This window comes from Chiroxiphia lanceolata, chromosome 2, assembly GCF_009829145.1.
Source record: "Chiroxiphia lanceolata isolate bChiLan1 chromosome 2, bChiLan1.pri, whole genome shotgun sequence".
In the NCBI taxonomy this organism is placed as follows: Eukaryota; Metazoa; Chordata; class Aves; order Passeriformes; family Pipridae; genus Chiroxiphia; species Chiroxiphia lanceolata.
The window spans coordinates 31010441-31034055 of NC_045638.1; the positions used below are offsets into that span (position 1 = coordinate 31010441).

Genomic DNA, 23615 nt, shown 5'->3' on the forward strand with positions numbered 1-23615 from the left:
ATTGCCCTGATTATGCCATGGATTGCAATGTATCTTTGAGTCAGTGGTGAGGTACATTAAGAAAGCTCCCTGGGAAACAGAGGTTCTCTGACCCCTTCTCCTCTATTATCCTTTTCACAGATGCAGGCACTTTTGCTTCACTAGTCTACTCCCGAGGAATTAAACTACAGACTGAAGCGGATGCTGTCATGCAGAAACCATAGGAAGGAAAAAAAAGCAACCCCAAAAAACAGAAAGCAGGATCATAGGTTGTCATCCCAAAGAGATGTTCAAATAAAGACTGAAGATTTGTGTCATGTTTCAGAAGACAGGCTGCTTCTCCTTCTCTCTCAAAACCTAATCACCACAAACCAAATCTTTGACCCGTTGTTCTTAACATGCGTTCAAAGACACCTGCTATATTCCACCTCCTCCAGCAGCATTCCCCCATCCTGGGGGAAATACCACTTTCCTATGGCATCCTCCAGTACGTCAGCTGGAATGGTTAATGAGGCCAGGCTCTGTTCTCACTCACATCGGTGAGAAAGACAGTAAGACCTTAGAAATGTGTGGAGCTAAAGCTCTGTAAAACCGACCTGGAATTGCGATCCAGCACTACACACAGACTCACTGAAGTGGAGCTGTAATGACAAAGCACAGCAGTTGCTTTTTTTATAAAGAAGTTTCCTGCTAATGTGGAGTCATGGTTTGGGTGAGGAGTCTGCCCACTCAGCACAGCTCCAGTCACACTGCAAGCTGTAGGTGTCACAGAGACAGAATTTGGCCGAAGATATTTTTTTGTCATACTGAGCATCATATTTGTTGTGCAGTAGGATGAACAAAGGAAATCCCTGCAGTTTAAGAATTTATTTTAATATTGTGTCTTGATTCCTCCACACTCATTCTGCAGACATGACATAGCTTTCTGTTGTTTCCTTATCTAGTAATTCAGTCTTTCCAAATATGCATTATTACAAAATCCAGCATTAGGACTTAATTCAATTCAAATTTACCACTGGGAAAAAAAAAACAACAACCCAAAACACTCAGAAAGATGCACCTTATGTCCCATCTCATGCATTTTAGCAGTTCTGCCAGTTTATGTGATAGAAAATACTAGTCCACACTGTTTAGTGTGTCTTTTTTGCCCTAAGAATTGTGGTTCTTTTTGCAGCTGTGCATTAAAATGGGTTTTCTCTGAGGCATAATAAAAATATCACAGTAATGACATACATCATCTTTTGGATGCCATGTTATATGATGACATTTTTCATGGTACACTTAGTTTGCTTTTGTCCCAAGCAATTGAAAGTATGAATGTGCACTGACCTGCTCCAAAGCAATCTTATTAGCCACCAAAAACACAGAAGATCACATACATCAATTTGACTCTGGGCAACACAGTATTTATTATTTCTGCAATAAACTGTAGAAGAAAATGAAGTGCCATTTCATTCATATCTGGCTGCCTTATTGCCATGGTATTACTTAGCTGATGTACAAATAGGGATATATGCAGAGGGCTTTTCTCCATCTAGTCCTGATGTCTTTATTAGTCACCACTTCCTAGTTTTGAGTCTTATTTAAATCAAACTCTCTACGGCCTTTACAAGGGGAGTATGTTGATTTCTTCCTACTGCTTCCAGGCTTAGACTGGCTACTGTTTCACTGCATCCATTTCAATGTGGTAAAGTGAGATAGTGGTTCTGGAGCCTGATGCATGTTTGCAGATATTTGGCTATGTGCTTTTCTACAAAGCAAGGGAGCAACTGATGCTGTATCTTCACTGTATACCAGAATTTGGGAACCTGACAGTAATTAAATCCATAGCTGTAATAAAGGATTTTCCAAGAAGCAGGTATTGCTTGTAATGCAAAGGTGAACCTTACAGCAAAGCTTAGGATTGTTATTACACTAGAAATAATTGGGTGATGGCAGATCTTCATACGGGAATGAAAGAATCATGATAATTACTGGCCTCTATTCGAGGACAATCATGAGGAATTTGGGGAATTAGCACCCTCTTCAAGGAAAAAGTCACTAGTTGCCCTGGGATGATGTGGATTTTATATACGGTTCTTTTGTTACTAAGATTACACAAACTCCCCAGACTTGCCTTTGCAAAAATATTAAAAGATTTTAAATGGACTTTACTCTAGAGAGACAGAATCCCAAATGTTGTTACACAAATGAAGTGATGAATGGGATGCCTATATATAATTTATTTCCTCTTGGAATTGGTGACCTTCCATCAGTCAGTAGTCTCCTTCACACTCCCTCACTTGTGAATTATAAGTTAATCAAGAGTACAATGGAAACAATGCATCCATAGCCTGCTCACTGCATTCATTTCTCTCCTCAGGGTGGATTACAGATGTTAAAGTTGTAATGAGCTTTCTTTGAGTCCAGTTTTGACCTCAATTCTGACTTTACCAGCAAAAATTTCTCATGCGAGTTCATGCAATACATATTTGGAAAATACGCTGGGATATGGAAACAGTGATTGTGAAGTCTAAAAAGGAGTATCTCCTTATGCTCTATTTTAGAAGAGTGGGTTACATGGAAAATAATTTAAACAGAAAATGCTATTTCACATTTATCAGTGCAGAGGAATGAGTGTTTTAGCATATCTCTCTGTTTTACAGAGCCTGAGCCTAGTCTGAAGAACTTCCCCCTGAAGGGGATGCAATGCATCCAATGGAGGTATTTATTTTCAAAACATACAGATGCACAATAGCAGTGAATGGAATACCAGGAAAAATTATTCTCTTACAGTTGATAATACTAGTGGTAACAATGAAGGAATTATTCTCATTATAAAGAAGCGTTGATCTGAAAGGTAAAAAGAGGTGGTAATTAATTTCCTTTAATAGTCACACTGGGATCTCCTGTAGTGTGCTGTCTGATGTTAATAATATATTTTCCCCCCTATAATTAATGTTCATGCTCTGTTCCTGGGGGACTCTTCTCCACTATCCTCAGCATTGTCATTATTTAAGCATGCACAAGCAACTTCAGCACTCTGGTTGCTGCAATAGCTAATCCAAGCACTGCGTCCCTTGCCTGTATCTTCTCTGTCACGGGTGGCAAATGCCATCACTGGAACATGCAACCTCAGGAGAGCTGTGGAATTATGAGGTATTTTGTCCCATTTTGGAGGACCGTGAAGTTTTAAGGAAAACAGCAAAACAAGAAAGAGTGAGCCCCCTTTGCCTGTCCTGCTTTCAGAGGCCTGTGATTCATGGGTGTGGACCTTATGGAGATGTTGCTCCTGCTTGCCATCACAAGGCTGTGTCACAGCAGGGTGAGCAAGGAAGCCCTTGGATTTCAGAGCAGTCTGTGGCTTCTGTGCCAGCCACCAAGGGCACACGAAGAGAACGAAGCCAGGGCAGAAGCAGCATGGCCTGGGTTCCTTCTGGGTGTCTGTCTCTGGGGTAAAAGCCTATTTGAAACAGGTGATCTGTGCACCAGAGACCAAGTAACACTTGAATTACTCTAAGATCCTCTGATTAAGCCAAGATGGATGCTCCTTAGCTACAAATAAATGCAGATGTGACTCTCCTCAGAAAGAAACAAATCTGAGAGATGACTTGTTCTTAACAGAAAGAGCAGAAGAGTAAAAAGCTCAAGAAGGAACAGGCAACTAAGTGCTTTGACATTGTACCACTTCCCCACACCTCCCCTGGATTTTACATTTGTTTAATTTTGGGTTCCTGTAGGACAAAGGTGTCACAGAAGCAATTATTTTCCCTTTACCCCTAAATTTCCCTTAGCCTGCTATGCAATGCTAACGTGCATTCATCACACTTTAGAAGATTAGGGAGAATTACTCTCAACAGACATGTCAAGAAAGAGAGAACACAACAAAGAGCTCAAATACATACATTTTGTTTCTGCAGGGTAGCAGAGATACACACTTATGGGAACACAGTATTGTATTAAGACCTAACTCAAGTCACACAAATGCAAAGGTCTTCTGTTTGGTTTTGTGGGTTTTTTTAAAAGAAATAATGTTATCTTGAACAATTGGCCAAAATGTTTCCAAACCAAACAAATGTTTCCAAACCAAAATGTTTCCAGAAGTGCTTAATTTCCCTCTTCTCTATCCACCATGGCAGCCGCCACTGCCCAGTCCAAATGAGTGCTCCCACACCAGCTATGTCCAGCCTTACTGTCACCATCCAGCTCTTCACATGCACACAAAGAGGATGGCCTTTGCTCCCATATAGGAACTTTCACACTGGCATTACTAAAACGAGGACAGTTACATGATGGCACACACCTATGGCAACACCTTTTAGAGCTGAGAAATGAGCTTGGGCAAGTGGTGGTCTGCCTCTTTGCTTGAATGTGTGCTCTTCCAATTGCAAAAGCTTTTTCTAGAACAGCAGAGAAAGCTAAAGAAACCTTGAAACTCACTTTCTCTGTCTCCTCCCTCTGACCTTCCATACTCTCATTTTTTACCTTCATTTTTTTGGCTCTTGGCACAAGGAGTAAACAAGCGAAAGACAGAAGCAACACTGCGTTCACAAACTTCCCTTCCTTATTTCACACTTACTTTACACCTGTGGTCCTGAGTCAAGGATATCTCACTGACTTCTGCTAATAGTGTAGCCTAACCAGAGATTTAAATGTTCTGGTAATGTTCTGTAAACATAAAACGTAACAGATTTTGCCTTTTTTTTTCCCATTGGGGGAAAACTCAAATATCTGCAGTTTCACTTTAGAACTAATTTTTATTTACTTGTTTTTGAATAAAAACTCTATTATGCCAAATTTTGTTAGCATGTATGTACTTCTGCCAAATTTATCTCTGAGAAAAAGGAAAAAAATCCTGGCTTGTGAAAACCACCAAAAATGCCCAATATAAAAGACAGAGATGTAATGCACACAAAGTACTTACTGACATTTTTTGCCAGCTGACATATCTCTCAAGCAGTAAAATGACTAAGTAAATAACGAGAAAGATGGAAATCCAGAGTACCACGATTACTGAGCCATTAACAAGAGGGTTCCATAAGACTCAGAGATGCGATGTAAGCAGACTTAAGGCTATAATGCACAAAGCCATACAGCACAAACTCATATTCCTAGAAGAAATATTTAGAAAATAAACATCCATATTCTGAAGGGTGACATTTCAGAACTTATTTTAAACAGTGCATTTCTCTGCTTATTCTGACAAGCAGTATTTCTCAAACACGTTCAATTCAAGCTTTGTCTAAATTTTCCAATCTTGTCTTTCCTACTTTGTATTGGGGCAAAAGAAAGAAAGAGGAGGAGAGAATGGAGAGCAGAGATGAATGTTTTTGTTGCAGGTTTCAATAACTATTTCCAGATCCCCACATATCTAGGCCTTACACATTTAAAGGTGAGTGTAAAGTGTTATTTATGAAATAAGAATTAAGGAGAAGACTGCCAAACAAGTGGTAGCACTTTCTATCTGAAAAATGGCATGTTTTAATGAAAAAAACCACACTTGGGACACTGGTTATATGGCAAGCTGGCATACATCTTCTCTTTACTGTAATGATCCAGATTTTCAGACCTTTTCGGTAAAAAGTAACTACCAGGAAGATACTTATATATTCCAGAATTTCTTAATAGAAGTGTCTCATCTGCACATTAACTCATAAGCTACTTGCAGGCAGTGTCTACAGGTGTACGTGTTTTTCACAATAAAAACTCTGAAATGACCTATTGCTTCTCCCTTCCACACTGGGTGATCACCACCTGGAGACTCTGATCCATGAGACAATGTGGGCATAACATGAACTGCCCACACAGGTTTCCCATTCTGTCAGACCAGCAAGGGATGGTGGTTCATGCCTTTCCATTAGAAAGCATTTGTGGGCCTTCTCCCTCAAAGTAGTAGCAGATGCCAAGGTGCCAACAGATCTGTAATTTCCAGTAAGAGAGACAAGATAAAGCCATATAGTGGTGCAGCTTCACACCTGACCTCCCTAGCATGACTGGAGACCCGTGAGTGCTCGACCCCAGGTTTCTGGCAAGAATATGGTCCTCCCAAGGGAAAGCAGCACTGCAGATCTGAATACTACTCTTAAACAAACTGAGGAAAATAATACCTTTACATTACCACTTACATTGAGAATGCAACCTTCTCTAAAGAAGTGATATCACAGTGCTGTTTAAAATACGTAGTGGCAGTGTGGTGTGCAGCTGCTTAGCGATGCTGTTCTCCCACCCACAGGGAAGCCCACGTCTTCAGATACACACACACTGCTTTTATCAAAGGTTTACTTCTAATTAGGGAGTAATTGAAGCCCTCTTTAACACCTGCACTGTATGGATTTAATATGCTAATGTGTAAACCTGTCTCAAATATCTAATCCTAAAAATATTTTACTTTCTTTCTCAGTACTCCTAAGCAGTTAGTTCTGCTAATTTAACTCCATCAGGCTGAAAGGCATTAAATGAAATGTCTAGAAGGAATTAATTTAAGTGCTTATCAAAGACTGGTAATATCAGTTTTCACTGGTAAGTAAAATGAATGTATGTGAACTGGAATCAGATACATCGATTCCACTCTATTATGAAAACATAGCTTGGAGATAATCATAAGTACTATGATTATTCACCCAGGAAAATGTGCATCATCCTGGTGGAACTGCTCTCATGACCTTGACTAAACTAACTGCACTACAGCTTTCTCAAAAGCAGTGCCAAAATACCAACAATAGCATGACACAGATGACTGTTTTTTGAGGTGTTCATTTTACAATGAGGCATTGAGAAAAGCAATCTTTATCTACAAATATTTCTTCACTCATATGTGCAGTTACTGCTGTACTTCTGCATAAAGAAAACCAGAAAATAACACTGTTCAGGGCCTGTGCTTGGGCTATAGTTAAAAGGAAAAATAAAACGCACCTTGCATTGGCATTTTCAAAGGACAAGTCTGATACCATAACAAAGCTTGTTTCTGCTGCTGAGCTGCTTTCCAGAGCATCGTTCTGCTTAGGGGTTAATAGCTCAAAGATGGCACAGGCTGTTCTGCATGGCCACTAATACAGGTTTAGGAATGGCATCAGCTGGTGTCTGGCTCTGGAAAAGCTGGAGCTGAGTATTTCTGGCTGGTTCCTCCAGACGGCAAGGCTGTGTTTTGATCTATGTTGATATTTATTAATTCTGGAGATTTGAGTTGCTCAAGTCTCTTACTGGTCTGGCTAGAGCTGAGGTTGGGGCTAAGGACTGATGGAGACAAAAAGCAGGTGCTATTGCTGGGAAGACCAAAGCTAATAAAAGCTCAAAAGAGCATAAATGCAGTAAAGCATGACCAGCTGTAGGGCTGGGTAGGGATAATATACCTTAGTTTATGTTGGTCTGGGGTTTAATGGCTTGGAGTAGAACTAAAGTTTGGACCCAAAGAACCTAGGTAATTACTGGATCTCACAGCTGACGATCCAAATAAAGACAACAGCAAACCCTTGCCACAGGCCTCCCTATGCAAACACAAGGCTGTGCCTTAGCCTAAGCTAACATGTCAGCTTCCTCATTGCTCCACCTTTGTGCACCATAAACTTCCAAATTAAATTTTCAGCCATGAGAAGCCTTTATGCTGATACATTGAATTTTTTGAGGGCTATTTTTGAGCTTACCGAAATGAAATGGCTGTTGATATGAAAAGCTTTGATACAAAACCAGGACAAAGTGACCTGGACATAAGTATGGCTTCATGGTCTTGCCAAATATACACATTCTGTCAAGGCCTATCATGCACCGGCTGTGTGCATGTAGAAGCTAATGAGGAACCACATGCAGGTAGCTTGCAAATAATACCATTAAAGGCAGCAGGCCCACCTTAAGAAAGCTTAAAGAGGACCCATTTTTTGAGACCCTATCTCTGCTGCTGAGAAGTGTCTGGTTAGTGACTTGTTCCTTCTGAGTAAATGAGAAAGTAGGATCATCAATCAGTTATTTGAGAATCAAGCAGCTAACAGCTTTGTATGTTTTGTTATGTTTATATGTGACGTGGTCATCAGCAAAGATTTTTAGGGTTCTTGCCTGTCTTCTGCCATTGTCTCAATTCCACTACAAACAAACCCTCTGGCTGGAACATCACAATGCTAGGAAACACCCTTTCTTGTCTTGGGTCATGCACAAGTCTCCATGTTGCAGTAAGAATGACTTTGAGCAATGTTAGACAGTGTCAAAGACCCACTGAGACGGACTGAGCACAAATGCCAGCAGAGCCAACTGGCTTGTGTATAACTCAGATATGGGCTGTTAGAGTATAGCAAAGAATGAGGGTTAGTGTTAGAGCTAGGTTTAAAGGATAGGGTACTGGGCAGCATTGGTTTCAGGAGCGTTAACTGCATTGACCCTGCAAGTTTAGTGTGGCTGGATGAGGGCAGCTGGTGTGGGGGCTGAAGAGCAGTTACTTATCTGTTCTGTGAGTAAAGGCGTGTGAAATTCTTTTGATGTGCCAGTTGGGTTTAGGGATGGGACTGAGAGAGTTTCGTATCTCCCTGGCTCTGTAGGGCTGGGACATGACCTGGAGAAGAATGAGCCAATGACTGAGGATTAATTGTGGCTCTAAATCTGGGGTGCTTTAGTTTATGCAGTCCCTCCTAACCCAAGACGAAAACTCATCTTCCCTAACTCCTTGGGGGGAACCTGCTGCCATCATACTTCCCTGGGCCTTAGACAATCCAAAAATTAAACTTTTCAGATCCTCTTTCCCCTAACCCCAACCAAAATGAAGCCAGTAAACCCGGCAAAGCATGTGCCTCTCAGCAGAGGTCCCAAGCCCTCACTACAGCCCAACAGTTTCCGCTAGCCCAGAAGACTGAGCAGCTCACTCCTGCCTGATTTTGACTGTAATCACCACCCTAAGCCTAATTCTATCTTTAACTATCACTTGAGACAGGTCCTAACAGTTTAAAAAGTAAATTTAAGCTGTTTGACTCTTGACAGAGTCAAGAGATGTTGCAGGATCAGCAGCAAACTCAATAGCCCACCCCTAAAGCCCCACTTCACATATACCCTCCAGGCTTCCTTACCTGTCCTGCACGAACCCTCATGGGGCCAAAATTTAACTTAGAGCATTTGGTCCTGTCAGCTGTTAGTTCATACCAGCTTTCTGGTCTTGTGCAATCCAGGAGTATTTCTCCTTGTTCAGTATTTCCACATCTAAAACGTAACCGTATCTCTTATCTCTAACACTGTGTAATAGTTGCCCAATATCTCCTCCTTTCCTCCACAGCTGGCTGTCAGCCTCTGCAACTACAGCTCTGAGAGCTGGACTTCAGCCAGCAATAAAACCAGGTTTTCCTCTCATCATCTAGTATTAAAGTGATCCCAGTGATCTCTTGCAGTAATAAACTGAATTCTCCTGCCCCTGTGATTGCTAGCAATAACCTGAATGTTAATCTTAATTTTCTCTACCTCAAGGCCAAGCAGAAGCAGCTGATCTACATTGAGTAAAGGCCCAAGAGTAGCTCTGAGCATGGTATTTCTTACTGACTTGGGTCTATCTTACCATTGCTGTTTGGGTCCAGGGTGTTAAGTTCACTGATGGTTTCTGTAAGACACGCGTGATGAGGGTATTATAGCCTCAGCTGTATGGGGGCCATTTAGCGCATCAATCAGGTGTGCCCATGGTCAGGATTAGGAAGAGCAAAGACTGAAGAGCTAAATTTACTACTATGTCCTGCAAGTTGTTCTGTTCCAGGATGATAGACTGTTATCTGGATATGGCTAAGCTTATCAGAATATTAAGGAGTTTTTCAACACTTTTATACAGAACCTTTCTCTCCCTTCTCTACAAAAATATCAAGTAAATGTTTTTTGATAGTTTTTGACTCATTGGAGAATTCCTTTGAAAAAGCCCTGGGTCATATTCTTTATGGCAAGGTGGTTGCCTGACTGCACTGCCATAAAGCACTACTGCTCCGCTTCAGGAGGCTCATATGGAGGCAGGTTCACTGTCGGTCATACACTGACATTCCCCCAGTTCCCTCAGCCTCCCTTGTGATAAAGAAGGTGGTCCAACCAAAGTCTGAGGGTCTAAATAGGCACTTTTATAACTTGCTTGAGCTCTGTCTCCACACTAACAAGTTTTCTAGAAGTGAGCTGGGTACTTTCAGAAGACGGGAAAGCACAAAGGCAATCTTCCTGCCTTCGGGCTGTGCCGGAATTCCCCGGCCGAGACATCCGAAACAGAGACCAGCCTGTCTGCAGGTCAGTGAAACATTCTCTGTTTTAACTGTTGTATTGCACATTTGACTGAAGCTTCTGGTTTTGAAGAAGCTGTATTTTTCTGGCACATACCTAGGAAAGTAGATTCTCAGTTTGCTGCCAGGTAGGAACGAATATTTGAATTTTTAAGAGTACTGAGTGGCATATTAGCAACTGTAAATGCATCAAAAAAAATGAAGGAAGACTATATTTCTGCTTCAGATTCACTGTGCCAAATAACACTTTCTCAGTCACCTTTTCTCCCTCAAAAAGAACAGGTTGTGACAGATTGAAGTCTTCTCCCCTGCTATGTCAAGAGCCTTTGTGTGACAATTGCAACATCATTTTTGTTTTATAATCAGCTGAAGACAGTTCAAAACAGCAGATCACCTCACACATGAAATAGCATTACTTTATGTGACGGGGACTGGAATTTGGCAGGAGCATTTCCACATTTGCAGTCTGCTTTTTTCTCTCTCAACTTGATGGAGAGTAACTTGAGTTTTGAAGTCAGTCAGGCTTATCTGGAGGAGTGACTCATCTAGGGCAAGCAGAGTAGCCTGCTCCTCCTTGTTCTGAAATGTTAAGGAGCGGAGGAGGAGAAAAATTACAAATTCACGATGAGGAGGACCTCAGACCTTCCAGATAAAACCTGTGATATTTATCAGCAGCTCTGTGAGCAGCAAGCTCAGTGCTCAGTGGGCAGTTTCTTTATCCCCTCACTTTCCGTGGTGATTGCCTTTCTCTCTTGTTGCACCAAGTTCACGTGCCACAGGCAAGACTGGCCTCAGAAATTTCAAAGAGGAGCCAGCTGGCTGTGTGAGAGTACTTAGATCAGTGGATCCTACTGATGTAATCAACAGCACCATGCCTTCTAGCTTTTTTATTTTGTACCTCTCTAGAACAGCAATTAGCCAAGAGCTGGTCTAAATGTTGCAGTGTTCAGAGTGATTTTGGTTTTCCCTGACAATTCGCTTTTTCACATCATCTATCAGACCTGTGAAAATACTACAGCATTTCCTTCTGACTTGTGATTTCTCGTTTTGTGGTCAGAGGAGACAAAGTGTGCAGTCACTGCATGAAAACCTCTCCAGAACAACCACTACTACAATACCGCCTGTCAAAACTGCTACCATGATGGGCCCTTAGCCCATCCACCTTTCCCAATTTATGAGTAGTTCCTACTTTTCTCCTTTATTGGTTGCTTTTTCTTTTTAAAATGGTTTTTTTTTAAAACCAAACCCAAGTCACTTCAGATGTGAGCCATTTAATCCTCCACTGCATCCAGATTCAAAAGGAAGCATTTGCAGATAATAAAAGAAATTTTGTGAGCAGTGAAACCAATACCAGCTGATGCCCTACTGGTTTCTGTCTGAAAGCTCTTGTGTAGGTTATCTGGTGTCTGCAGGAACAGGTATCTATTGTCACAAAAGTTGAAGAAATTCAGCAATTTTGAGATCTTCACCTTTCTTTCAAACTTGACAAATTGGTCAGCAGGTTCAAAAGACAGACAGGTCTGCACACAACACCACACAGACACATAGACACACAGACCAAATAATCCTTATTTCCCCAAGAAAATCGTTGCTATGTCAATACCCGAACTAGCCAGGTTGCAAGGACTGTATCCTGTAAGGATTAACAAAGCAGTAAGGTAGAGATAGTAGTGTCTAACTCTTATAACTTTTCTTAATCACAATCTGAATTGTGATTCATCTCACCTAATGTCAAGTCTTTACCATACAGATGCTGGCAGCCATGGGAACTGTCAGAACTGCCTTTGTAGAGTAACAGGAACTCTTAGAACACAAGTAACCTTAAGAGAGTTATCAAAAGTAAACAAACACTTTTTGCTTGAGATGTGCCAGCTGACAGTAAAGCTTCAGGCTAGCCCCCTTCTTCCTTTCTCTAGTTCCCCAGGATCTCAGAAGGCTCCATTACTCCTGTTCACATGCACTTTTCATTGCCTTCCTAAGCAAACCAAATTTCTCTTCTTTCCTCTTTCAGACCTCAGACTCTTCACCTGGGCTAGCAAGTCTTCTCTTCCCCTCCAAAACTGTACCAGGACAACCATCTCTGATCAGCAGTTCAAGAGAGGTGTCTGTCCTTTTACTCCACTCTGGTGAAACCCTACCAGAGGGAAGTACTGTGTCAAGGCCTGGGGCCCCCAACATAAGAAGGATGTGGACCTGTTGGAGCGAGTCGAGGGGAGGCCATGAAGATGATCAGCGAGTGATGGAGGTTTAGAGAGTTGGGGTTGTTCAGCCTCTAGAAGGCTCCAGGGAGACCTTATAGCACCTTCCAGTGACAAGAGGGTACAACTTTTCACAAGGGCATGAAATGATGGGACGAGCAGGAATGGCTTTAAACCGAAAGAGCGCAGGTTTAGATTAGATATTCAAAAGAAATTCTTTACTGTGAAGGTGGTGAGGCACTGGAACAGGTTGCCCAGAGAAGCTGTGGATACCCCATTTCTGGAAGTGTTCAAGGTCAACTTGGATGGTGCTTTGAGCAGCCTGGTCTAGTGGAAGGTGTCCCTGCTCATGATGGGGGGTTGGAACTAGATGATCCTGAAGGTCCATTCCAACTGAAACCACCCTATGATGCTATGATCTGAAGGAAAAAAAAAAGAAGACTTTGTCTTGTTTAAAAAACCCTCAATTTGTTTATACAATAATGCATTATTTTATTATTTTTTCAGACATATGGCCTGGCATTTAGCTTGTCCTCTGCTTAGATGGCCCTATCAGACACAGGGAGAAAAATAATGCATTAAACACTCAGGACCAGAACTACAAAAGCACAAGGTGGGGACTCAGGAGTAAGGAAGTCTCTGAAATCACTTTGAGTTCACTCTCCAAAAATTATCAGACTGTCAGACTGAGCATGTCCCTTTGACTTTTCTTGCATTTTAAAAACCTAACCAAAGAGCATTAGCATTCTACTGCTGTGTATTTACAGTATAAACTACAAATGAGAACAGTGAGTGCATCTCAGAAGTGGTCGTCTTTCTTTAGAGAGTTGATATTCTATATAGCTAAGTGCTGCCTTAAGACCAATGAAAACTATGTAGGGTGATTTACAGTCTATCTGGAGGTAAAAAAGTGCATTTAATACTTTCATTTCCTTGTTCTATTCTAATTTTTTTTTCATATCCACGCTGGAGTCCAGGAAAAATGAAAGTTTTGCAGATATGTTTATTGATTTTTGCATTGTGATTTAATAATGTGCATCATCTGGTACTTACTTGTACATTTAAAAAAACCAGTAAGGAAAGATGTTGAGGCGATGTTCTAAAATAAGTATATGCTATTAGACTGTAGTGCTTTTTTCCCCTCAATTTTCTAGATTTTTCTGTTTCCTTTCCAGGAGTTTTAATTCTGCTGGGGCCTATCATAAAGTCCTTACTCAGACAAAACTACTTTTCTATTTACTTTGTTTAGGTTGAAAACTGCATGAGGCAGTAAGATCCTCAAGACAAGTATTTTCTCATTATTTAGGTTAGCAAAGTTAAATTGTTTTTTGACACAGTAACTATTAAATAAAATAATATTAAGGTCACCAGTCCTTTTCTGGCAAGGATTTTCTTAAAAATCAATGGATGGCTCCAGATTAGTTGTCACAGTGTTTACAGATTTTATGAATGATGGCTTACATGCACTCCATTTTTTGTACTGCTTGTGTTTAAAAAATACAGTCTCAATCCTGCATGGAGACCACCCTTGTGGTTTCCACATTCTCATCAATTCTGTTCAGACAATCAAGCACTTTGGAAGTGACATTTTCATTTATTATTTTCCTTTTTGCACTTTTTCCTTTGAATTTCCCCTTGTGTTTGCCTTTCCCTCCATATTTATGCCTTCGTCTCAGGATCTTGGGCAATGGACTGCTGGCCTACTCCAGTGTCCAGGAAATAAGCTGGGGAAGCATTCATCATTTGATCATCACCATGCCCTGTCATATTTCACATCTTTTTTTCTAAATGTAATTTCAATGGTCCTGTAAATATTGATGAAATCTATAACATGCCAGGAGGGCACTCTCAAATTAAGCTGTTTTCTTTTGTATTAAAGAGCAGTTACAGAACATTAACCATGAGACATCAACAAAATAGACTGAGAGTTTAACACGTTTGATGACCTAGATTTGGAATTCAGTGCCCTTTCTCCTAGGAGAGCTACTTTATTACTCTGCACATAGTTTCAGTTCATTCTTTAGGTCTTCTTGTAATATGCAATCACTGTGATTAAAGACGTCAGAATCTGTCCCTGTTGACAAAAGATTATTCTAACACTTAAGGTTTCCTTTGTGCTGCTCTTCCTTTGACTAGTGAGCACTTCATCAGGTGAGTCATCCCCTTTCACTGGGACTAATCTTCCACAGATTGATCTTTTAGGATTTATGTCCATGCATGTGTATACCCCATTAGGTTACACCACTGAAGTGAAAGACACTGCTTTGGAATAATGAGGTATTCACTGTAAGCAAGGAATATGATACTGGGGCTAGAAACACACTGCGAGCATGCTGGCAAAGGAGACAATTCTCTGAAAAGTAATCTGAGGTGGGTAATTTTCTCTAGAAGTTACAACCCAGAGGGAAAGACTTGTTGCATAAATCCACAAGGGACTGGGACTTTATATTCCTGTCTTAGAGATGGCCTTAAGCTCGGCTCACAGTAAGGCACTAAAGTACCAGAGGAAGGTAGGGTTTCAAGCCTCCCTTCTACCCTGCACTTCCTTGGGGATGTGGATTTCACCTTCTTGGTGAACAAGCAGTTCAGGCTCTGCATCTTGAATGCTCAAGGCCATGAAGAGTCGGCCAGCCAAGTGGTTTATGGCCACCAAACAGAGGAGGTCGATCATCCGGCTTTTCCTGTGCCGTTCATCCTTACTGCTGGTCTGTGCTCCTTGTGTGAGCTGGCTCAATTCTGCAATTTGGCAAAAAACACAGCCATCCTTTCCTTTTTTTCTTTTATTTTCTGATGTAGAGAACTGACAGGACTTCAGCAGAAGCCTCACTAGGTTGGATAGCAAAAGGCAACTGGCAGAAATGCATAGCTACAGGCAGGGAACAACGGCTGGAAAGCTGGCATTTGTAAATGGGACCGGTCATCCACCCCTAAAGTGCACTTGGTGGAAGGGTGAAATTTAAGTTGCAGTCTGTTATGAAACCTCATCTTTCAAGCTTCAGTAGACCTGGCAGTGAATCCTCTCAGTTGATCATAGGAACTTCCCTGCATAGCCTTGCAGGGGGCCCAATTTGGGTTTGTTTGGTCTTGAGAAGAGGATGCTCAGGGAGGTCTCTGAGATCTCTACAATGACCTGAAAAGAGGCTGTAGTGTAGAGGGTGGTCTCTGGTACTGTGCCTTCACTGAAAGGACCAGGGGAAACGGCCTTAGGCTGAGACAAGGGAGATTCAGATTAGACATTAGAAAAAGGTTTTTCGCAGTTAGGGTGGTCAGGTATTGGAATAGGTTGCCCAGGGAGATGGTGGAGTCACCATCCCTGGAGGTGTTCGAGAGGTGTCTGACCTGGATGGTTTAGTGGTTTATCATTACAATGATAATGTTGGGTTGACAGTTGAACTTGATGGTCTTAAAGGTCTCTTCCAACCTTGATGATTCTATGATTCAATCGGGTCAATTTGTGCCAATTTTGCCATGAAAAATTAGAAACTGAACTCAAGAAGAAAACCATCACCCTTCCCAGGTGATGCCGCAGAGCTTTTTTTTGATTTTTAAATTTTTATAGATTTTAGAAGTAGATGTGTAGTGAATGTACACTTTAATGCAGCTGTATTATATCCCTTATCCTGTAGCATAATGTTTACACATACCCAACCTTACTACCCTATCTCAATATCAATCCCTCAAAATGCCGTTAGCGTGTTTAGTCTTCTTTTCAAAGTACAATTGTAGAAAAACACCTTAAGGCCTGGATCAGAAGATACCACACAGACACAGCGACCTTCAAGCCCATAACTTTGGAGGAACTCCAAGGACTGTATGTGCTGTGAAGAAGATGAAGATGAGGAAGAAGGGGTCCCAAACTCTCCCAGACCTGGAACAGGTTGTCCAGAGAAGTTGTGGCTGCCCTGTCCCTGTAACTGTTAAAGGCCAGGCTGGATGGTGCTTTGCTCAGCCTGGTCTAGTGGAAGATGTCTCTGCCTATGACAAAGAGGTTGGCACTAGATGACCTTTAAGGTCCCTTTCAACCCAAAATGTTCTGTGATACTACGATTCTAGGTTGCAAAATCAACTTAAACTAATTACCTATCAAAACAAAAATAAAATCAATTTTATTTCTTGTCAAATCTTCTTTTATTTATTGTCAAGTCTTCATTTCACCTCATGCTATGAACCAAAGAAATGCTGGAGTTTTTCTCTCAGATTTTTAGCACTGCATTACTATGACAACAAAGTATTTACTGTAGCTGTAATAGATGGACTTCAGATGTTAACTGGATCCCTCAGAAGTCCATGGGGGAGCTTTTGGTCTCCATATACCAGGATAAATGAAAGAATGACTCTCTTCTGAAGAGCTACCTAACAGGTAACTTACATTTGCTTTCAATTTCTGCCTGCTGTTTCAGCCAAGGCCACTGCCTTCCATCAGTTTAAATCTACTATTTTAATTATATGGAAAACCAGGTCAAACTTTTATTCACCACTTTGCCTTGCTTTTTGCTGACTGAAGCCGGTAATCCGGCAAGCTAATGCATCAATTTGACAGGATGTGACCTATGGAAACCACAAAGGCTTTTATTGTTACTGTTTATATTATTACTTTTACTGTTTATATTATTCTACTTTTCAGAGCTTTTCAGCCTTGCACAGCAGAAGAGAAATGTGTAAAGCTTTATTCTTAAACAGCTCACAACTAAAGGATGCTATTTTGCATACTTATAGGCTTGAAGCATAAAAATATGTAATAGAAACAAGACCTATTACTGTCCTGAAGACATTGATGCATGAGAGTAATCAAGTCACTTCAACAATAAAAACTTCAAACTTAAGCACAAGTGTTAATATCTTGTTGAATCAAAGGTATAATACAAAACAGCACATGTGATTCCAGCTCAGCAAGCAAGATTACAGCAAGATTCTTAAAGTCTGTGTTTCTTTAGCTTAAGGAGTATCCAAAGAGACAATGAAAGCACTTTTGCACAAGGTTTTGTAGAGAGAGTAAATTATAAATATACGTTAAAAATTTCACTAATGCTTGTCAATCTGCTTCTAAAAGATGTAATTAGAAGATAAAAAAACTAGTTAGAAAGTCTGTTTGATCTCAAGAGCTTGTTTACATACTGACAATTTTGAAATAATCTGTATCAGAAAGAACAGCTGAAGCTTTATATAGTTATACAACAGGTATGTTCCAAGATATAAAAATGGTGCACAGTTCCTTAAAATGAAAATTTTATCACTAAAATAGTCATAAAAATGAGTAGCTATTAGTAAATAAAATTCTTTAATAATGTATTTAAACCAAATAGAATTTTTAATTTAAAGTCTCAAAAAACTGATTTAATCATACCAAAACAAATGTCATAGTGGCAGGAACACATGAAAACAAATAAGAAAGTTTGCAGAAAATATGGATTTTACTCAGGGCTACCCTCATCAGGAGCTCCCTCAGCTCTTGCCTTTTCTAGGGACAGCACCTGCCAGGAAGCCTTGCCTGGTTTTCCAGTTTCAAGAACCTTTCTTAGTTACACAGAACACTTCCATGATCAAACCACTTGGGTTGAAATTCTGCAGTCTGGCGTCTGCCTGGAAATTTTAATTATTCCTGTTTTCAGCCAAAAGATTTAAGAAGTAGAGAAGATACATTCCTGAGAAGTTAGTCTTTGCTTTGCAGGTATGTGGGCTTCTTGTAACAAGGATATCCCCATTTAAAATCTTCCTGGATTTGCCAATGTTTAATAAAACTGAAGCTTTTACCCTACTACATGTAGAGTAATGTTGTCATTTCAGAATTAGTTTGGACCAGGATAAGCTAAGCATTGCTGGCACAGTAGTGGTCGCATCTGATCATAGTGTGAGCACTAAACCATTAAGTACTGAACAATAATGAATATGCAGGAAGTGAGTAAATCAAAATTACACAGGCAGACTTAATCATATCATTTCCTCATTTTTGAGTGCTCAACTTTTCATCCATAGCAGTTAGCATTTAACGCAGTTTCTGTGAGCGTGTGACTTTGCTAGATATTTCAAAAAACTGAAAACCTCACTACTTAGCATTGTTGTGACATCTCCAAAATATCAGCAGCCTTCTAGTCACTTCAGCTAACAAGCTGTGTCAACTGGAGTGGCCACAGGGTCCCGCTGTAGGCAGGGACAATGGGCAGCAGTGAGAGGTAGGGATAAGATGCTCTCCTGTTGGGCTTTGAGGCAGCAGAGGAGCACCAAGTTTGCAAGCACCAGGATGCCCTCCTAGATGCTCACATGAACCAGCTGTCCCTGCCTGTCCCCCCGACCTCCAGCTTGATGCCTCTTTCTGTACCTCAGACTTCTCACTCCAGTTCCACACTTCAGATGATGCTCACCTCTATTTCTGGCTTTACAAGTCGCAGCTACTTCCCAAGAAACTCTGAGCATCACCCCATTTTCCAACCCCACTTGTAGACTTTTTACAGCCTGAAGACCTGCTTGGCTTCTCCTCCATTCTCTTTCTCCCATGTTGCCATACTGATTTCCCTGTTCCAGGCTCAGCTTCATGCCCACTCCCTTCATGACACTTTCTTTTTCCAGTTGTCCACATCACCCCCTCCTTATCATAGCTTGTACTAGGAGTTTCTTTTCCATCTCTTCTTTTTCTCATTGCCATGGATTACAGTGCAAATTTCCTTGTCTCCTTTGCTCCTCATATACTGGTCATCATTTCTGACTCCACCCACTCTCGGTGTTCACTCTCCTGCTGGCCCATTTTTCACCCCACACACTATCTCCTTGCCTGACCTGTACAACTTCCTTCAGTCAGTCTCAGCCTTGCTTCTATTTCTTCACTCACCAGTTCCCCTCAATAAAACCCCCAGTGCCACTTCTCATCCAGAAATGGAAAGTTTATCAGTCCTCTAAAGTGGTTTAAACCCACACTGGTTCCAAAGGATATCCTGTTTTCCTCCTTCAACTCCCTCTCTCCCCTGAAACCTACGTGGCTGCACAGTAACTGAACTTAGGAAAATGCAACAGCTGAAAATCAACACAAAGAAAAGGTTAAATTTCAGCACAATTGGCTTCCTGCTCTGGCATCTTGATGAGTGTCCAGAGTTGGGACTAAGGCAAAATCATTCTTTGCACCAGCAGCAAAGACTTACATGGATGTCATGGTTTGACCTGGATGCCAGATGCCCACAAAAGCCACTCTATCACTCCCCTCCTCAGATGGACAGTGGAGAGAAAATATAACAAAAGGTTTATGAGTTAAGAGTGAGGAGAGAACCCTCCACATTTGCTGTCACAGGCAAAACAGACTGAACTTGGGGAAATCAACTGAACTTACTGGTAGTCAAATCGGAGTAGGATACTAACAAGCAAAACAAATCTTAAAACCACCTTCCCCGTGCTCCTCCCTCCTTCCTGGGCTAAACTTTATTCCAAATTCTCTACCTTCTACCCGCCAGTGGTGCAGGGAGACAAAGAATGGGGGCTGTGGTCAGTTCATCACATGTTTCTTCCACTGCTTCCTCCTCAGGGAGGGGAGTCCTTCCCTGCTCCAGCATGGGTTCCTTCCACAGGAGACAGTTTGTAGAGGACTCTAATGTGAGCCCTTTCCATGGGCTACAGTTCTTCACAAACCACTCCAGCATAGGTTCCTTTTTCCACAGAGTGAAGTCCCTCAGGATCACACTGCTCCAATGTGGGTCCTCTGTAGGGTCACAAGTCCTGCTAGCAAACCTGCTCCAGTGTGGGCTCCTCACTCCATGGAGTCATGGGTCCTGCCAGAAGCCTGCTCCAGTGCATGTTTCCCACAGGATCACAGCCTCCTTTAGGCATCCATCTGCTCCAGCATGGGGTCCTCCACAGGATGCAGGTGAATATCTACTCCCCTACTGACCTCCATGGGCTGCAGGAGCCCAGCTGCCTCACCACGGTTTTCACGGCAGGCTGTAGAGGAATCTTAGCTAGAGTGCCTGAAGCCCTTCTTTCTCCTCCTTCTCCACCGACCTTGGTGTTTGCATAGTTGTTTCTGTCATGTATTTTCACTCCTCTCTTCTCTGGCCACAATTTTTTGGCCCATAATTTTTTTTACCTTCTTAAACGTGTTATACCAGAGTCATTACTACTGTTGCTGATGGGCTCAGTCTTGGCTGGCAGTGGGTCTGTTCTGGAGCTGGCTGGCATTGGCTCTGTCAGATATGGGGGAAGCTTCTGGCAGCTTCTCAGAGAAGTCACTTCTATAGCCCCCACTCTCACCAGAACCATGACACACAAACCCAATACAGTGCACTAAAGCAGTCTTGCAACTATGGCTTTAGCAAAAATGGGTAAGATTTGAGGAAGCGATGAGGAATCAGTCCTAAATGGAAGAATACACTGTGGTGGCAGGGCTGCCTGAGCTCATACCACGACCATCTCACGACTCCCCAGTTATTGCTTTGTTCTTTAAGACAGTTGTCTTGCAAGAGGTGCCATGCTTTGGCAGAGTGAGAGGAGTTTCACATCAAACTTCTCCAAAAGAAACCTGTAGATTACCTGGGAAACAAGACTAGGGAGAAACACCTAAAAAGTTATTAACTTATAACAGGCAGGAAAAAATGCTAGCCTGAAGTGAGAACTTCCTATGTCATAATACCTGAAAAACATGCGACTTCCACAGTAGTCACGCTCCTGGTCAAAGTGCAAGAAGCAATGCAACAATTAAGGCTATTCATCAGATGAGGTTCTGGAACCCATTATCCGTATTCTGTTTAGGTGTAGTCTGTATTTCAAATTTTGGGTGACATTGTCAGTATGGAATGTGGAAGAACCTTCAAAGAACCCTATGTTGGAAACATCTTTCTGCCAACTCTACAAGACAGCCCTGAAAAGTCTTTTTGCTGGGATGGCTTATTCTTTTCAGGGAAACAGTTTAGTTCTGCCAGTAAAGTAACTGCACACAACACACATCTGTTAAAGTTACCACCATGCCCTTACATGTGCTTTTGTCAGCAAAGACCTTTAAGCACAGACAAGACCTGGCTCATCAAAATGACCTTCCTGCAGAGGCATTTGTGAGTTTGCTCTGCAGTGCCTTTCTTTTTCCTTCTCTGTGTTGCAAAATATTGATCTAGATTCATAATACAGATACTCAAAAGAAGTAAAAAAGGTTACATCAGTGCCTGAATAAGTTTTGCACATAAAATCATGAACCAACATTTTTTCATGAATGAAGTAGCTAGAAAGAGCCAAAAGGTTTGGGTATGTGTTCACTGCTGACAAATACTTTTATTAATTTCAGAAACCTTCGGTGGCTGATGTGATGTGAGAAATCCTCAGAGGACTTAGCATACAGCACCACCTTCACTTACAGATAGCCAAAAGTATTCTGCAAAAGAACACTGTCCTCTTTTTGCAGTGCCAGATGGGTGAATCATAAAACCACCAAACGTGAGGCCGCAGAGTAACCAAACTAATTTCAATTATAAACCTACTTTAGATCATCCAAGGCATATGCAGTGTAATTCAAAATAAGGAGAAACAGGAGGACAAATGGGTGTATGAAAGTAAAAAGTCCAGGCCTGCTCCTCTTCTTGAGACCATACAGACAAAAAACTGCCTCCCAGAAGAACAAGGCCCTATTGCAGCATGTTGATTTTCAAACGGTACATCCTACTTCACAGTTGCTGTGCTACCATGATGATTGCTTCCTTTCCTTCCAACCCATCCTCACTCTACACATGAGTCAGACTGGAGACCTATTCAACCTCTAAATATTTGCTTAAGTCTTTCCACATTCAGGAAAGAAACTAATATGAAATGTAATTAAAAGCATGTGCCTAATTGTTTACCTGAATAAAGCCGCTTTGCTGAATCTGTGCTAAAATGTCAAGCACACATCAGGCAAACTCAGGATCTCCAGCAGTGCTCCCGTTTGCAGAGCCCCTGTCATGAAAAATGCTATGTCCAAAAGGGGGAAAAGGTTTCTCCTGGAGAGCAGCCCAGAACAAAAGGAACCATCAGGTCAAAGATAAGTCTTACCTTCCTCGCTATAGCCCTCACTTCCCCAAACAGCAGATCAAGGTGGAGGAGGGATAAATAAAGGGAAAAAAAATAGATTTTTTTTTTTTTTCTAACAGAGAAATGAGAGGTTCCCCGAACTCCTACTTGGTTTCTCCAAGCAATACAGCTAGGAGCAGGCTGTTGCTTGCTTGAAAACTCATAGGCTGTGAGATAGGAAGTCATGGAGTGCCAGTGTCAGAAAGTTATTTATTGACACCTCCTGACTCCAAGCCATTTCACAGCCTGGCAGTGCGCAGGAGGGTGTTCAGATTCACCACAGCAGGCTGACCTTTCTGCTTCCACAGACAGAATGGTCTCCAGTCCACATGATTCAAGACACCATGGATATTTTTGTTCGTTGGCTATCATTCATTAGATTTGGGAGATCAAAGCTGTTTAAGCTCAAACTTCTTGGACCGAAGAAAAAAATGTTGCACACTTTACACTATCTCTTGCAAATATGAAAGCTTGCTGCAATCTTCAGATACAATATTTATGAATTGGTCTTTCAGCCAAATCCACTTTTGCATAAGGATACACAGCTGCTGGTACCCAAAAGTATGAGAGTTCCCAAATATATCTTTGCCATTTTTAAAATCATTCTAAAGGCTTGAAAATAATACTTCTTTCATTGTAAGTGAAATCTCTAGTTCTGATGTTTCAAAGACAGTCTGAAATTAGCTGGGTTTTGTTTGTGTTTGTTTGTTTGTGCACAAGGATAATTGATTAAATCAGCACAAGCGTAACTGATTATACACTCTAAGAAAACTACTGAAGAATTCAGTGGCAAAACCAGCAGCATTGTGAAGAGACATACCCAATTTTTATGCTTACATGTCCTACATAGAATCTCCTCTAAATTATACAGTAGCAAACTTGGAATGTGTCATCACCTCCCACCACTGGATATCAGAGATTTTGAATGAATGTAACCTGCATGCTTCAACACCTCTAAAGAAATTTTTTTAAGCTGTCTCTTTAAGCTTTTTTCCATAAAAAGGGAAAATTTGCATAGCAGAATATTTAAATACTCACAACTTACCAAAAAAGTCAGCCCTCTTTCATTAACCAGTGCAATGACCCTCTAATAGTTTCACACTGAGAAAAAATATGCAGAGAAAAAACATGCAGAGAAATATGACAAGTCTAATAGCAATTAGGACTTTGAAAATATATATATTACAGACTGGTCAAATGGAATGTGAAATTCAAAGTTAAAAACTGAACT

General features: G+C 41.3%; 1 protein-coding gene across 1 annotated transcript in view; it reads right to left on the bottom strand.

The window, feature by feature from the left end:
* Nucleotides 1-23615, bottom strand: part of NPAS2 (neuronal PAS domain protein 2) — a 97700-nt gene that overhangs the window by 69220 nt on the left and 4865 nt on the right. The window contains exon 2 of the mRNA XM_032678253.1: nucleotides 22177-22314. The gene's annotated coding sequence lies outside the window, so the exon portion shown is untranslated. The remainder of the gene's footprint in view (nucleotides 1-22176; nucleotides 22315-23615) is intronic.